An 18,404-nucleotide genomic window follows, 5' to 3' on the forward strand; every position below is an offset into this window, starting at 1 on the left:
GTAGAAAGTGTCAGTTGGAAGTGAAATTAACAGAACCTGTGTACTGAATACATAGAGCTATGTTTCAAGCGTTTGACTGCTGTAAGAGTGAGTGAGTGTGTGAGGTGTTAAGCCACTTGCAGCAACATTTCTGCAATATCACAGCAGTGGACCGGAAATGGTACCCATGAGAGTATTCAAACTGGGGGTTTTGGTGCAATGAGCAAACACTTCAACCACTAAGCTAACCCATCTGCCCCTGAAGTGAGGAAAGAAGAGAGTGTTGCAGTTATTGGACTTCTTTAAGTGTGAGTGAGTGAGTGTAATTTTATGCCCCTCTCAGTAACATTTTCGCAATATCATAGCAGTGAAACCCACATGGGGATTCAAACAGGAGGTATTGGTGCAAAGAGTAAACACTATAACCACTAGCCTAACCCACTGCCCCTGAAGTGAGGAAAGTAGGATGTGCAGTTTGCAAGTGACATTAACAAAACCTATGAACTCAATACATACAGCTATGTTTCAAGCATTTGAATGCTCTAAAAGTGAGTGAGTGAGTGAGGTTTTGTACCACTTTCAACAATATTCTTGCATATACTGGCAGCTGACATCAGAAACTGGCACCACACATTACCTATATAGGGATTCGAACTAAGGGTCTTCTTTTACTCTTTTAATAAGAATTTCTGGTGTCCCCCGCCGTGATATTGCTGGAATATTGCTCGTAAAACTAAACTCAGTCAGTCAGTCAGTCTTTTAATAAGAGTGAGTGAGTGAGTGAGGCTATATAACGTTTTCACCAACATTCCTAAAATATCATAGCAGTGGACATATAAATACACGGCTTAACACCAAGTACCAATGTGGGGATCCGAACTGGGGGACTTGGTGTAATGAGCAAACACTTCAACCACTAGGCTAACCAACTGTTCATGAAGTAAACAAATAACCAAACCAAACACAGTGGCTTGACACATAGTACCCATGTGGGGGTCGGAACTGGGGGTCTTGATGCAATCTGCAAATTAACACTATAACCACCAACCTAACCCACTGCCCTTGAAGGGAGGAAAGTAGAGAGTGCCATTTGCAACTGACATTTACAAAACCTATGTACTGAATACATACAGCTGTGTTTCAAGAATGTGACTGTTCTAAGAGTGAGTGAGGGTGGTAGGGAGGTTATAAGCCATTTTCATCAACATTCCTCCAATATCATTACAGCTATGTTTCAAGCTATGTTTCAATCATTTGACTGTACTCAGAGTGAGTGAGTGAGTGACCGAGAGAGTGAGGTTTTATACCACTTTGAACAATATTCCTGCATATAATGGCAGTTGACATCAGAAACTGGCAGCACATATGGTACCCACATGGGGATTGAAACTGTGGGGCTTAGAGTGAGTGAGTGAGGAAGGGAGGGAGGTTATATGCTGTTTTCATCAACATTCCTCCAATATCATAGCGGTTAACACCAAACACTGGCTTGACACATAGTACCCATGTGGGTATCCGAACTGAGGCCTTTCTGCAATGAGCAAACACTTTATGCACACTTGCAACAACATGCCTGCAATATCACAGCAGCAGTGGACAGTGGACTTGGTGCAATCAGACTATAACCAAGACATAGTACCCATATGGAGATTCAAAACATGCTAACCACCAACCTACCCCACATGCCCCTGAAGTGAGGAAAGTAGAAAGTGTCAGTTGTCTACAGCTCTAAGTGTGAGAGTGAGTGAGTGAGTGAGTGAGTGAGTGAGTGAGTTTATGCCACTTTCAAGCACCATTCCTGTATATTATGGCACCATGTATATTACCCATATTTGGAGTCAAACTGGGGGTCTTTGTGTACTGAGCAAATACCATAATCACTCTCTGTACATGTAAATGCCAGACCTTCAACAGTTTTCTGCTTCAACAGAAAATGGATGCCTCAGTGCACATACTTGACTGTGGCATTAGTGGTATTTGAATATGTACAACTATTATCAATATGTCAATATGTACTATAATAATATGATAATAATAATTCATTTATACAGTGCCTAGTATCCATCTGAGTATTTGCTCACTGGATGCTGTCATCAGAATCTGAACATTATTACCCCGGATAACCCAAACTGCCTGTTAGGCACTAGAAGGTTATAGTCACATGACTTTATCCCACCGGCTACCCATTTTCTGCTGGGGGAACAGAGGCAAATTTTAACAAAGTCACTTGTCTAAGGTGAGATCCTATGTATCACATGTGGTTCATTGTGGGGCAGGACTAAGGTCCTAGAATCTCTCAGGAGTCAAGCTGCAAAAACACAGTCACCCATCCAAGGACTCTCTGAGCTCCACGTTACTTAACTATATTCACATTCACTGCTTTGTACATGTATATGGTAAAGGGATCAATAAAAGATTAAAACAACAAAATGCCTATGTACTGAATACATATAGCTACGTTTGAAGCATTTGAGTGAGTGAGTGAGTGAGTGAGTGAGTGAATGAATGAGTGAGTGAGTGAGTGAGGTTGTATGCCGTCTTCATCAACATGCCTCCAATATCATAGCAGTGGACACCAAAAAACGGCTAAACACCAAGTACCCATGTGGTGATCCAAATGGGGGTCTTGGTGCAATGAGCAAACACTTTAACCACTAGGCTAACCAAATGCTACTGAAGTAAGGAAAGTAGAAAGTGTCAGTTGGAAGTGAAATTGGTGCGGAGGGGTAGCCTAGTGGTTAAAGCGTTGGCTCATCACGCTGGAGACCCGGCTTCGATTCCCCACATGGGCACAATCTGTGAAGCCCATTTCTGGTGTCCCCCGTGATATTGGTGGAATATTGCTAAAAGCGGCATAAAACTAAAACTCAGTCAGTGGAAGTGAAATTACTATAAATTCACAGCTTTCAATCTTACTCATGGATGTAAAAGGTGACATTAACATAACCTATATACTGAATACATACAGTCATGTTTGAAGTATTTGACTGCACTAAAAGTGAGGGAGTGAGTGAGTGTGGTTTTATGCCACTTGCGGTAACATTCTTGCAATATCATAGCAGTGGAACCTAGACATACCACCCACATGGGGGTTTCAAACTGGGGGTCCTGGTGCGATGAGCAAACACTTCAACCACTTGGCTAACCAACTGCCCCTGAAGAGAGGAAAGTAGAAAGTGTCAGATGGAAGTATTTGACTGCTCTGAGTGTGAGTGAGGGAGGGAGGGAGGTAATAAGCCGTTTTTTATCAACATTCCTGCATATTATGGCAGTTTACATAATAAACTGTCCCATAAAACACATATGGACATTCGAACTGGGTGCCTTGGTGCAAGGGAGTAAACACTTTAACCACTAGGGCTAACCAACTGTCTCTGAGTGAGTGAGTTTAGTTTTGCTCCACTTTTTAGCAAACCTACCCTGAAGTGAAGTTGCGTGCTCTGAGAGTGAGTGAATGAGTGAGTTGAGGTGAAGTGAAATTGGGTTTAACGTCGTGCTTGAGAATATTTCGCTCATAGGACAAGCGTGCATGCTTGTGTATGTGTATGTGCGGCTGCTTGTACTAGCCCAGACAGAAGCTGTTTTATAGTGCTAGTCTGCTGAGATACCACGCAGCAGTGAAGCATGAATACCCCCACTCAGACACATTATACTGACTGACATCACGTTTGTAAGGCTTCAGTGCAGTGTTTGTTTACATCACAGAAATAATTCATTTTCGGTATTGTGTGTGTGTGTGTGTGTGTGTGTGTGTGTGTGTGTGGCGGGGCTTTTTCTCTTTTGTTTTCTTTCTTTTCCTACTTGCTGTCGATGTTATTCAACCAACCACTACACACATGTCGATGTAAGTATATATACATGCAATTACTCATAAAAAAAACCCCATGCCTGCTGGTGTTGTCGTGCCGAGGGGAGAGGATTGCATTTTCCTTGTATACTTGCATGTGCACCCCTTTGTTGTTGTTGTTGTTGTTGTTGTTGTTGTTGTTGGACTACAGTTTTTCATCCAAAAACACTGCCATTCGTTTGGACCATGCATCAATATGTTAACTCATCTCAATATGTGTTCTTAAATATGTTGTAAACATGATGTACTTCACATTTCGCCTTTCTGCCATAGTTTGCTGCCACAGCCACCATCACTCAGTCCACTGTCACCCAGCAGTCTATCCAAGTGCACTATGCTTAGTGTGCCTTTGTCATCAGCTGTGGTAGCTTACTGGCTGCAGTTACAATGTCTTAGTTTTATTACAGTTTCACCTCACTGTCAGCTGCTCAGAAATTGCTTGTGGACATTGTGGGACACACACCTTGGTCTCTTTTCATAGTTTATAGTTTGTGCATATTCATCTCATTCATAAGATATTTCCTTTACTCCTTTGGCAGTTTGACTGTTTATTCACCTTGTAATCACCAGATAGTTCATGGCATCCAGTTCTGTTACAGTATGTTAATGCTTAGTACAATGCAATGTCAGTATAACTATTTACATCCCAATTTCTGTATATGTCTGGCATGTCACCACACTGTCCCGGTTGTTTGTCTCTATTCCATTGCTGCTCAACAGGCCCACTGCCACACAGCCTCGGACCCACATCAAACCCTGGATTCCCTCTTAACCCTCTGGTTTTGTAAGTATGTAAAATCAGTCATTCTCTGGATATTAGTCACTCTTGCATTATTAATCACCATGGTAACACTTCTGTACTTAATCATCATGGAATCTTGTTCAAATGCTCGTTTTATGTCATACCTTCATATCTAAACTTCCAAATACAGCTAAAATGGCATCATTGCTTTGTTTTGTTTTCCATTGTGCGTTACCTTTCATTGGCATAGGCTCATAATTAGTTGTGCACATCATGCTCATTGTGTTGGACCATGTTGCAGACCCTGACCAAGGTCACCTGCTGACACAACAATCCGACACAACTCTCCACAGCCCCCTGAATACTGGCAACATGGCAGCTTGTGTGAGGTAGGAGATTGTACACCTTGCTTTCATTGTACCCAGTCATGTCCGCCATGTGGTATACCGTATTCGCCGTATTAAGCATATATTTATGGCCAACAGTGCAGTTTGCTGTTAGCTCTGTGCCACTTGTATTCACCAGCAGACTCTGCCTGTTGGATTTGGGCTCTAGGGTCACAGGTCTTTCACTTGCTCATACTCCTTTACGGATGGCCACCACTTGCTCATCAAACACCCCTTTACGGTACTTAGCCCTTGGATCCCCTTTCCGATCAAACACCACCCTTTGGATCCTTAGGGTTAGTTTTCTTTAAGGGTTAGGGTAGGAGTTACCTAGAAACTGTAGGTGTGTAGGTTTCACTTGGAATTTGTAAAAATTGATCTTGGTTTGAAGTATTTAAGACAAAATTTTCAACTAGCTTTAAATGATTATTTGTACAGATAGCAAGAATATACAGTTAATGTATTGTATGCAGGTGGATTATGTAATCCTGTTTATATTTCTGCTGTCCCCAACGTTATATTGCTGGAATATTGCTAAAAGCAGCATAAACCCATCTCACTCACTCATTCATCCTCAAGGACTAAGCATTGATCACAGAGACGGTCCTCCAATGGTGTAGGTGGTCTTGCTCTTCTTCCCAGTTCATTTATTAGTCTGTGATAACTCAGTCTTAGTTTTGTCAAGTAGATACGCTGTGTTTTCTATCTTGCAGTGTTCTAGGTAAGGTTCATCATTAACAATGCAACAAATAGTTTTATAGTAGTTTCTTAGCTTCATATAAAGCAATAAATAGTTTTATGTGGTGATTATGGCCATTAGACATGAGTTGAATTTTCATGATTTATGGGGACACAAAACCATTTTGAAAAACGAAACATACTGTGTTTGTTTTATCAGTGTGCACCAGAGTTTTTCTCTCTAAAATCTGATACTGCAAGTGTACATATTTGAAACAGTCAGCGTGACATGGCAAGTTGATCAGTAATCTCCCAGTTTTAGTTGACGGTTGTTGGACATCTGTGTTGGCCAACCTCTGGGCATGATAAACCAAAATACCATAAATACAATGTCGTAATGTATTCTCCATCTGACAGCAACCCCAAACAGGGCTGATCTGTGTACGCTAGGGCACTCTCATCTCAGCCTGCTGTTTACCCTGGCTGATACTCCTGACTGGCTACACTACACACTGCTGCCAGATTGTCTTACAGTCTATCGGATGTCGTGGTAGGTGTCAATAAAACAGACATTGAGTTTTCTCTGTGACAACGACATATCTTATATCACAGTTAGAAATTCTGTCAACGCTAAATAATGACATTGCTTTTAAGTATCGAACTGAGAAAGTGACTCGGTAAGAAGAACGTGTGGTGAAATAGACAAGTGAGATTATATAAACAGTAAATCGGTAATCTACTGTCATAACATATAAAAAGCTCGCGCCTGTGAAATATCAACAAAACATTAGAAAAGTAGCTGACACCAAAGCCTTCACCGAGTATTCACGGACCACCCGCTTCCAAGCTGCGCGAACATGTTTCACTGCGCATGTCCTATGAGCGCAGCCCAGCTGTTGAAACCAGTTTTCCCCAGTGCTGGGGAAAATTAGTGAATCTTTTCAACCCTGATGCCGATTTTTTTCATCGCGCTATTTTTCAATTTTATAAGTTGAATTTGCATTTTGAAGATTTGTTTCGGTAAGTCCATACCGAAAGGTATGAATCTGCAAAGTTGTGTTTTACGTTACATGTGACCTTTAAAGGGATGTAGACTACACTGGTCACTTAAAGGGACGTAGATTACACTGGTCAGTCTTAAAGGAGGTAGATTACACTGGTCAGTCTTAAAGGGATACCAGACTACACTGGTCAGACTGAACAACTGACACTGACAGTCTGTACCGGTACTGACAGCCTGTACATCTGGTACTGACAGTCTGTACATCTGGTACTGACAGCCTGTACATCCGGTACTGACAGTCTGTACATCTGGTACTGACAGCCTGTACATCCGGTACTTACAGTCTACATGACCCGTACATACTGTACAGCTCGTAACGTGTGTATGTTCTGACTCCAAACAACAATGAAATGCATAATGAAAAGGTTGAGTGTCAAGAATTTGCCTGCCTGAAGCAGTTTGAAAGTAGGTAAGATCACTACAGTAATTCTTACAAGAAGACAACCTTAAAACAAGCTGCTTGTGAGCATCCGAGTATTTAGATCTGTCAAACAGTCAGCTGTGCAAGTAATAGTATACCCAATACAAGCAAACACGTTTCCAAGAAACACTAGGTTCTTTAATTGTCAAACACAGCTTATAATTGGACACATCAAGTAAAATTAATACACAGCTTAGATTGTCAAATTGTAAATATTTTTAACCGTATGAAAGAAGATGTCAGGAACAACTCTAAATATGCCTTCTATGATGACGTCGTTGTGTCTTTAGCAAATCTAACACCTATCTTTACCAGAAAGAAATAAACAATTCAGATGTTTGAAATAGAGGTTTGCTGTAGCCTACAGTTTTAACATTATGTAACAGCCAGATTACATACATTTGTTATCATTGGACTTTGTTTGTTTTCAGAGAGGGATGCTGACGAAAGAGAAAATATTGCCAGAGCTCGGGTAATGCTTCTCGATTCGTTAGACTTGAGTGAACAGCCGCATCCGTGTGTGTATTTAAAGATGAAAAGAATAAAATACATTCTTAACTCTGTACAAGATTTTGTTCATTGTGGAGGACTGTGTGATATTCTGTGTTTGCTTTGTAAGAACACATACAGCAATAATCTATATGACTGGTCTGTGGCAGTCCAGTTAATTGTTGACATGTTGAGCAATTGGGATAACATGAATGGCCTGCATCAACCAAGTCAGCGAGCCTGGCCACACCATCCCGTTAGTCGTCTGTTACGACTTGTTTGCTGAAAAACAATTGAAACTCAGATCTTCACGGGTAGCCTATAGACCAGCAATAGGATTATAGTTCTATCCGCTAGGGTGCAGTGCCTTGCCACCTGTTGGCCATTGAAGATGAGCTGAACACGTCATGCTATCTCTTGTGGTCCTGGAGGTGACCTTTGGAGAACAAAGAATGTTTTCTTCAGTTTCCAAATCGGAACTGTTCTAACATACTGACACCATGCAAAAAAATACAAAGTGTAGTACGTACAATACTCTTATTTGTCGCCATGCGCAGCATATGCACTCGGAATCAGGCGAATCGGAACTACAAGGGTTAAACATTATGGACTCCACCCCCGTTTAGGGTAGCGTACCCGGCACTGTTCTGTGTTCGGACTTTGGCTAGTATAATATCGGGGGTATATATCTGGGGTACTTGTACCCACAACGACTCCTTCAGCTCAAACTATCATTCAGTAGAATTTCTGTTCGTGTGTGAGCAGCGGTTGGCAATGTTGAGTATATTAGTGTCCACATTGCCGTTTTCAGTTCCGCAGACCTACAGGGGCATGTGAGTACCTTGCCATAACAACTGGGTACAAGTATACAGTGGTGAGTTTAGAGTATAGAGGATATGACGTCACAACCCCAGCTATATATAAGAATAACACCACCAGGGGGAAATATCCACAGGCTTCTTAATTTTAATGAATTCATGTAAGTTTGTCTGCCTGTTTGTGCAACGTGTTGCCGTATCCATCGTCCAGATGCCCGAGAGATGTTACAGTAACAGTGCATGTTTCCTTGGATACTGGACCCAGGCAGTAATGCATTCAACACTGTAACATATCTTACTGAAGGCTTGAGTAGCTATGACAGTGTGTGTATCATGTCCAACACTGTGAAGAAACGGTCACACGCACAGCCAGTCAGCTTTCCAAGCAGTTGATTACTGGATTTTCTGGTCCACACCGCCTCCATATAGTCGGGATGTTGCTGAGTGCGGCGTTAAACAACCACCACAACCAAAAACAACAACAACAACAATAGCAACAACAACAATAAAAACAACAACAATAGCAATAACAACAACAACAATAGCAATAACAATAACAATAAAAATGATAACAGTTTAAGCCCATGTGATATGAACGTTTTTCCCCACACAGTATTAATTTTATGAAATGTAGAAAGAACGTGTTTCAAGCAGGTATTGTGTGTCTGATAGACTTTAGCGAAAATGCACTTTTTGTGTTGTCCAAGTGTGGGTGGGGTATTACGGCGGAAGGAGCAGTGGAAATTATTCCTTTCATACCTCATTCTCGGTATAACACCTGAAGCACAGCCCAACTTAGTCCCGTTAACGGCAGTTTTCAGACATTTGCCTGGCGCTTCAGTCACTTTAACCAAACGAGAGGGCTTCAAGATGCCATATACGGCTATTTTCCACAGATTTATATGGCGCTTCAATCAGTTTGTGAGGCAACCCAACCACCTGCCATGGAGCAATACCATCGTTCCCACGGGTAGACAATTGTGAGTGCGTGCGTGCGTGCGTGCGTGCGTGCGTGCGTGCGTGCGTGAGTGAGTGAGTGAGTGAGTGAGTGAGTTAGTTGGTTTGGGTTGTACGCCGCTTTTAACAATATTCTAGCAACATGACGGCGGGGTACACCACAAATGGTCCAGCCCCACTATCATACTTTCCCCGAGGTCTCAAATGTCAAGCCGATATTAATTTTGTTGCCAACTTGCTACCAGCATAGATTGTGTCTCTCTGTCCCTGACTCTCTACGGACACCGTGCATGTGAAGTTTAGTGACAGTAGCTAAATAGCGTCTCGCTTGTGTGTGTGGGGGGGGAGAGGTTGAGTGTTAGGGTAAGGTTCAGGTTCAATTATGGTGAGGAGGTTGGGGGATAGTAGGTAGGGTAAGGTTTGGGTTTAGGTCAGGGTGGGGGGGGGTTGGGGGTGTTAGTGATTAGGTTCTTAGGGTTCTTTCGTACGATGACTGTGTCATTAATGCTGGCAGCCAAGCCTGAGTAGCCTCGTGTTTAAAAAAACACACCCATTCAAAACACATTTATTTCGACGAGGGATTAAAACGCCGTATGTTGTTCTCTTTCGATCGGCAGCATATCTTTTCAACTACTGAGTACATTACATAACAAATAATGCCATTGTCCCAATGTATATGGTTGATTAATTTTGCTGTTTGGCCCTTAATATCCCTGTACTGTGCATTGCTACCTGAGTGCATTACATCTATGCCATGCCTACTCGGTTGCGGTTGTGATTGTTTCTTAACTCTGTCGCGTAGGTCCCTTTCACAACCAAATAAAAAAGACGACTCACATTATCATAGTGTGTCTAATTTGACTAATACACACATTGGCATTTCTTAATGACATTGAGTCAATGTCCTTCGTATGTTTAAAGTTTAATGAACTCTTATGAATGGTTCTTTATTGTGGTTTATTAAAAAAACGCATTACCTCGTCCAGGGGCTCGGTTACATTCTGAGTTCCCTTCATTTCCAGCATAGGAGAACCAGCTGTCCCCAAACAGTTTTTACATCGTTTAGAGCATGGGCTTCGGGTGTCTTGTTTCTTGAACAGAGGAAACAATTGGAACTGGAGACATACCTAGTTCTTAATATGAAAAATCTTGTTTAAATTGAAAGAAGGAATAGAATTGTCTCATTTACAACAAGTGTGCCAAGGATATTTTCAGTAAGTCTAGGGTCTCATGCATAATTTCAGAACCTGACCAGGAAGCAGTCGTGTTTACCACCGATTCCATCGGGCGACTGCGCTTTCCTGCACCATATTAGGCTCTGAAAATTCCATAGCCCGAAGTCGTGGCCAAAACTCTTGGATGGAGCACCAAATCGGCATCACCGATCGGAACCATCTACACTGGCACCAGAAGAGGTAGAATTCCCTGCCCACTCTGGCATTCTTAAAAAACACTTTCGCACCCGTTGTACAACCGAGCCATCGCTGATAACATCCTAAACACCACCAATCGACCAATCGCATTCATCGGCATCCTCAACAAGCCCAAACCTTGCGCCAGGACCGTCTTCTTTAGTCTTTCGCAACCAGCAGATACACACACCAAATAACGGCAAGTCAAAGGCTACAATGGCTTCCAAAGGTACCGAAAGCTACCAAAGGCTACAACAGCAAGCAAGCAAGCAAGCAAGCAAGCAAGCAAGCAAATCCCAACCCTAATTTCCGGGGACACTGCATGGCCTTCTTTCATCTCCCATATATGGTCAGGTTGTACTATCACCTCCAGTCATCCTGATTGACACCTCTCAAATACACTCCACCACCAGCCAGCTGTTCATGCAGACCCACCTGGCACACAGCCAACAATCACGTGTATTTACAATCCCAACCAACCAACCAACCAACGAAATAAGTACAACTACAAGGCAAATCTCAATTTTGATGATCGAATCCAAACATTTCCTCATAAATGGATGTACATTCATTTCTTTCTTTCTTTCTTTCTTTCTTTCTTTCTTTCTTTATTTACCGGACGCAGCAAGCACCAATCGCAGGCCAGCACACCGCTGACCGAGGGTGGAGGGCTTGTAGTCAGTCTGCAACGCCATCCCTGGTCAGTGTGACATATGAGTGTGGAGGTAAGTATATCAATGTCTTTCACTCGACATTTTATATTTCTGGCGCGGAGTTCACTGACATTCGCTCAAACAGGGACGAAACATGTACATGACATTGTCATGTTTCGGACAGCCGTTTGCAGTCACGCTTTCAGTGAAGACAGTGTCACCTGTTTTCGTGCCTCTCTGCCAAATGTTTTCCTGGCGATGAAGCAGGAAGGCAGGGGACTTTGTTGTATTCTGCTGTGTAAAATAATTGAAGCAACATTGGCGCCATTCACAGTGTAACCCAAGAATTCCAACAGACACCATATACGGATATGTGGTCTCAGATTCCAACAGCGTATTTCTTACTTTTCAGATGATGAGTGCCCAAGTTATTTTACGAGCGCTTCATTGTTTTGAGTTTCGTGTTTGCTTTGTTTTTTTCAGGAGTCTACCGATTAATTGCTCCGGCTAATATTCCCGAAGTAGTTGATGCGACAAAGCAACGAGAAATGTCTACTTTTGTCGTGTTTATGAGGGCCCATATCATTTGTAGGTATATTTATATTATATAAAATAACCTGCCTAACCTAAACATTTCACATGTTGTTCATGTATGGATGTAAAATGTATGTTAGTGAGCAAATTAATGTGTACAACACAATTTTTTTTTCTTAAAATACGGAACATTGGCAATGGTTAAGTGCATGGCATTCTTTCCATTTATTGTCTGTTATTGCAGCTACTACCTGTTATGGGTTTCATGTGCCAACTATGTCAAGTCTACCCGGGAATGAGTAGAAAATCAAAGTAAATACACAGTGTACATGATCACGTGTATTTGATTCATTCAATTAAAAACACTCTACAGTTTGTGATCATTGTTCATTGCTCTGTTCACTAATCAAGTTACTCGTCTTTGTTCCATGGCGCTGCTGAATGGATGCCACACAACCTGGTACCCTTGGCTCCCCACTGGCTCCCCACTGGCTCCTTACCCCCATGACAAAGTTCACTGTGTCGTCATTTGACATCTATTTTTAATAAATGCTTAACTTAATAGGAGGTCCAAATGTATACTTGACAAAAATTGCCAAAGCAATATGGGCAGAGGCAGAAGACTGTGGACTTTTGCTGAGTTGCAGGCATTTGGCAGGAAGGGAAAACGTGACAGCAGATGCCTTGAGTCGCACTCTAGACAAGGCCAATTGGATGTTACACCCTCAGTTATTCAAAATGTTGGACAGAGTTTGGGGTCCCCACACGTTCGACAGATTTGCAAGTTGCACAAACACTCATTTACCAAACTTCAACAGTCGCTTTTACGAACCGTTGAGTGCAGGGGTGGATGCTCTGGCACAGGACCACTGGGACAGTCACAACAACTGGGTGAATCGACCGTTCTGTCTTCTACCCAAAGTTATCGAGAAAATCATTCAGCAAGGGGCAAGTGCAACAGTCATTGCCCCTCTATTTCCAGGTCGAGTGTGGTTCCAGAAGGTAAAGGAAATTGTGATAGCACCCCCAATCAAGATTCCAAATTGCAAGAAAGCGTTCCAAAGGATGGGCCCAGTTCCAGAGCCCAGGTGGAATCTGGGTTGGAAAGTTCTTGCTTGGAGAGTTTGTGGCGGAGTGAGCTCAGATCTAGGCATTGGCCTGAGAGGGCAATAGCACAGTTCCCTCTTTGTTGGGCTAAGTCAACTTTGCAGTCTTATAATGCTATCTTAAACAAGCTGTGTGTGTTTTGTAAAAAGCATAGTTATTATTTCCCACCCGTGTCTGAGGTAGCCACTGTTTCTTTTCTTTGTATGCTAGCAGATTGTTCTGAAAAACCCAGATCTGTACTTAACACTGCCTTAGCAGCTATGTCTGCGATGTTTGAGGCGATTTATCTCGAATATCAGCTGTTCGACGGTTAGTTACCGCCCTGGTTAAATCTGGTAGTTGTGAACCTATGAAATACTCTTCAATAATGCCTGTTGAAGCATTTTGTGCCTTGTTTTCAGGTATGGACAATAATGAACAATTATCCATAAAAGACTTGAGACTTAAAACCATTTGTCTGATGGCGCTAACACTGATGTTGAGACCGTCTGATATTGCTCCCAAGGGGATGCTGTTTGACCCTGTGTCACATTCTGAAACACCAATGGTTCTATCTACAAGTGACATTGTGTTTACAGATGAGGGCACAGCCAAGATAAAGTTGCATGGAATAAAAAAATGACATTAGTAGAGCAGGTTTTACTGTTTAACTTCAGAGACACTCAGATACTAAGTTGGACCCTGTGCGTGCCCTTAGTTGTTACATTGACCGTACAAAAGGGCAAAGACAGTTAGTTGCAAGGAAACCAGTCTTTTTGAGTTTACGTCCGCTGTTCAACAGTATAAAACGGCTGCTACAGTGGGACATATTCTGGAGACTGGTATTCGGTTGGCTGGTTTAGGTGGTCGTGACATTTCTGCAAAATCCTATCGGCCAACAGGTGCAACACATGCAATAGAGAAGGGTGTAGATCCTAAGACTGTTCAAACAATCTGACGATGGGAGAGTTCGGAGGTGTTCTATCAACATTGCGTCCATACTAAGGTACCACAGGGTGTGGTCACTGATGTTTTATCATAGTTTACCCTCTAATGTTTTGGGAGGAATATGTTACGGTTAAACATGGTTAATATGTTGAGGTTATAAGAGTTGTGAGTTTCAGGATATTTGTGTCTCACTTGAGTCATGTTTGTATGTGCTCATGATTTGACTACCTTCATGTTATTGTGAATCACTATGTTATATTTTATGGGAGCTTCACAGGAGTAGGTTACTGGTTATCTCCCCTTGACCATCATGAGCATTTCTGTGTTTTTTATTACAGGCTTTTCCAGTGTATTTTATTATATTCTTTGCACTCAGTAGTTGGGCATTTGGTGTAATAAAATTTATGCTTAATTTTAATCACTATTTGTGTTGCTTCGCAATGACAGATATTTGTTAAAACAGCCAGTTATGTACTTTGTATCAGTCACTCTGTGTTGCCAGAACAACGTAACCTTGGTAACAGTTCTGTAATTATGTCAACATCATGGGACCTTGAAAAATATCACTTTCATTGACAGTACATCTTCATATCTAAATTTCCCAGAAAACAAACATAATCAGTGGTTTTGGTTACCATGAAATTTTACAAATGTTTGCACGTAAACGATTCTTGGGAGAATGTGGACGTTATCCAGTGTAAAGTTTTACTTATAAAGGGCCGTTGCTTATTGGTGTAAAATATGCAATATGCCTGATACGAGATTTGTGAAAAAATGTTACAAGTTATTAGTTCTAGATTGTATCAAGGTTAAGACTAACTGGGCCGCTAAAATCAAATATATTATCTACATGCATGGATTTTGCTATCTTTGAGAGGAACAATGTGTAGTTAGTGTTAAAAATGTTATGTCAGTGTTTGTATACAGACTTATCTTATGAGCAAGATGGGCATGCAGCCTTCGATAGCAGCACTAAATATTCCATCTATATTTCGTTTCAGTCATCATTTGGCTTAGGATTGTATATCAAAGAACTCACAATTTCAAAATTCAGGGCCGCGTGTGCTTAATTAATATGTTCTTCACGAATTGAAACTGACAGATATGTTAAAGAAACTTAAGTTGATGGATTATGTCTTGTGTGCAAAGAATGATATATTGAGGACGAAAACCATTGTTTATTAGTATGTAATGCATACCAACATCTAAGGTCTCTAAGGTATAAGGAAATACTATTGGAATCCTACTGTACATCTTTTTCACTTCAGTTCCACAGGATTGGTAGTAATAGTATACATTCATTACAGATTTGTTTTCAAGGCACAAAGTATTGTCCACACGAGTGACCTCACCTAAACATTTTCTATACACAGTATGTGTAGAACCATTCTCTTCCCACAGAGGTTACTCCTGTCATATCTTCCTACGTAAGAACATATGACAAGTAACCTCTGTGTGAAGAGAATGGTGTAGAACATTCCCTGTAAACATTTTTCGATCAGAAGACATTGCTCTGGTCTTAGTCCTTCCAATAAAAAAGAAATTTTCACCTGTTCGATGCAACATCAATTAAACTTCCACATATAGTGCAGACAGAACCTTTGGGATTTTGGAGAATATAATTAATTTTGGAATTTTTGTGAGATCCAGTTGTCCAGCCATAGGAAATCAGGATATGCTTCTCTTAGCTGGTACCCCTGCTTGCTCTCAAAATAGATTTGGCGACACTTGATACTCATTACCCAAAAACTGCCCACACCACTGACAGTAGGACTGGGAGGTGGTGGGGGCAATAAATATTCCTGTCACAAACAATTTCAGCAGTAGTGGGTGATAAGAACCATTGTAAATTATCTCTCTGCAGATTTGTTTAGTCTCTGAAAATGAAGAACGTCTCTCGGCACCTTTTCATTATATTTTGTATTTTTTTACTATGAGCCTTTTTTCTGTTAAATGTGTTCATTTCAGAGACTAGTTGTAAGTCCAGGTCTTCTTGTGTTGAGTTCCTAGTTTGGCAGTGGGGTATTTCTGGATGGTGAGGTAGGTGGTGGTGGTGGTGGTGGTGGTGGTGGTGTCAGAGATGCCTTGGTCAGCTTCTGTGATGGCTGGAGGATCAGGTGTTGGGAGTTGTTTGGGTTTGACTTCATGCCTTCACCCGATGAAACTGTGAATGGTGTAGTATCTCTCATAGTTTCATTGACATCATAATTTCACCTTTGGCATGTATTTTGTTTGCCATACAAAGGCATAGGGTTCTTATCCCTCAAGTGTATCCATTGATCCCCCGATGAAACAGTTCCGAATAGGGTGTTATGTTTCTCAGGGTAGGTCACCCCAATTGACAGCCCTTGATTTCACCTTTTTCTAGGTTATTACTCATTAATGCCATACAAAGGCATAGGGTAGGTTATCCCTCAACTGTATCCTTAGCCCTTGGATCCCCTTTCCGATCCAACACCCCTTTCCGATCCTTAGGGTTAGTTATATTAGGGCCAGGGTAGGTCACCACCAACTGTATCCTTAGCCCTTGGATCCCCTTTCCGATCCAACACCCCTTTCCGATGCTTATGGTTAGATATATCAGGGCCAGGGTAGGTCACCCACAACTGTATCCTTAGCCCTTGGATCCCCCTTCCGATCCAACACCCCTTTCCGATACTTAGGGTTTGTTATATCAGGGCCAGGGTAGGTTGCCACCAACTGTATCCTTAGCCCTTGGATCCCCTTTCCGATCCAGCACCCCTTTTCAATACTTAGGGTTAGTTATATCAGGGCCAGGGTAGGTTGCCACCAACCGTATTTACATACAGGAAACTTGTGAGAACATAGAGCAAGGTATTGTGAGACTTGTTTATAAGATTATACTCCAGATATGTTTTTCCTGCAATATAGGAACAAATGAGATGTTGTGAGGTGGAATGGGTTTCTTTTTATGTTTCCATGCACCGATTTTCATCAATTTTCTATTTCATGTTGGAACCAGTTGTCTGTCTTGCCACCGACATCATGTCATCTTCATACCCTAGAGGTTTTACTTGCCAGTAACAACAAGCTTATCTCAGTGCCAGAAGAAATAGGAAAAGTAGAAAAGCTCAATGACTTGGTAAGTAAATAAAATGGCATGTTTTGAAATATGACAACCTACATTATGGAACACGTTTTTATGGATAACAACTTCTTTATTTCGTGAGTGCGACGTTTCGATACAGATTCTTGTACCGTTGTCAAGCAAGTCACTCTTGCTTGACAACGGTACAAGAATCTGTATCGAAACGTCGCACTCACGAAATAAAGAAGTTGTTATCCATAAAAACGTGTTCCATATTGTACGTCTCAACTTCTAAAAATGCCACTCAAACAAGACAACCTACATGCTTTCATCTGTACTGATGATGCATTAAAAAATTATCCCCCAACCCCTACATATTTAGTAGGGAATAACTTTGTGGAATATAAACTTGAATGTAGAATGCACAGCTCATTACCCTCTAGCAGGTCTGTGCACACAGATGAGACAGCTGACAGCTTTTGCACGTTTTCATAGCCATGGACAAAGGACTGGAGCTTATTTAGATCAATTAATGTCATATGTTTTATTTATTTTAGCCACCATGCTACCCCCACCGTCCCTTCAGTACCATGATCTCCTTTACTGTGACCTGTGGTAGAATGGTTTCTTCATATATCTGCCATAACCAGTTCCTAATATTTTGTGTAATTTGTAGAAATTACTACTGAAAGTGTTGGATTTTTTTTTAAATGAAACTGTGAAGTTAGTTTCATATAATTGATCTGTGTTATTGTCCAAAATCGTTTAAAATATATATATTGCAAATGAATTATTCCATGTATTTTACATAAAATAACATTTTTCTGTTATACAAAGTATCATTCGAAGAAAACAGAAGTAGAAATAATTTAGATTATGAAATGCTTCTATAATAAATGTAAATGTGTGTTCTTTAATTTTCTTTTCAGAAATGTGTACCTTCAACCTCAGGGAGCAGAGTGAGGGATGGACCTCCAGAAAAGAATCACACATGAAGCTTATCATGAGCAGACCGTAGAACACATGGAGGCGCACCACCTCCCATCCCCACCCCCACCCCACCCCACCCCCTACACACACACACACACACACACACACACACACACACACACACACACACACACACACACACACACACACACACACACACACACACACACACACACACACACACACACACACACACACACACACACACACACACACACACACACACACACACACACACACACACACACACCTTTCGCTAGGCTCCGACTCTGACAGTCATAGCTTGACACCTTCGGTTCCCCCGCCCCTTTCGTCGATGGCCCTGGAAGATGAGTTTACCAGGGTTGGTTCC

The 18,404-nt window shown here is 41.6% G+C and overlaps 2 long non-coding RNA genes across 3 annotated transcripts; both read left to right on the forward strand.

Annotated features, from left to right (window-relative positions):
- The first annotated feature begins 4,524 nt into the window (after nucleotides 1-4,524).
- Nucleotides 4,525-7,679, forward strand: LOC124276930. 2 transcript variants are annotated; one of them, XR_006898697.1, is made up of 3 exons: nucleotides 4,525-4,614; nucleotides 4,870-4,957; nucleotides 7,548-7,679. It is a non-coding gene; the product is annotated as an uncharacterized LOC124276930 (long non-coding RNA). The 2 variants fall into 2 exon arrangements; XR_006898696.1 differs by having other exon boundaries at nucleotides 4,525-4,610.
- A 3,754-nt stretch (nucleotides 7,680-11,433) lies between these two features.
- On the forward strand, nucleotides 11,434-18,106 carry LOC124276931. The gene is made up of 4 exons (XR_006898698.1): nucleotides 11,434-11,517; nucleotides 11,929-12,033; nucleotides 16,997-17,116; nucleotides 17,992-18,106. It is a non-coding gene; the product is annotated as an uncharacterized LOC124276931 (long non-coding RNA).
- Nucleotides 18,107-18,404: the final 298 nt, after the last annotated feature.

This window comes from Haliotis rubra, unplaced genomic scaffold, assembly GCF_003918875.1.
Source record: "Haliotis rubra isolate DU_JTF1 unplaced genomic scaffold, ASM391887v1 Scf2156, whole genome shotgun sequence".
In the NCBI taxonomy this organism is placed as follows: Eukaryota; Metazoa; Mollusca; class Gastropoda; order Lepetellida; family Haliotidae; genus Haliotis; species Haliotis rubra.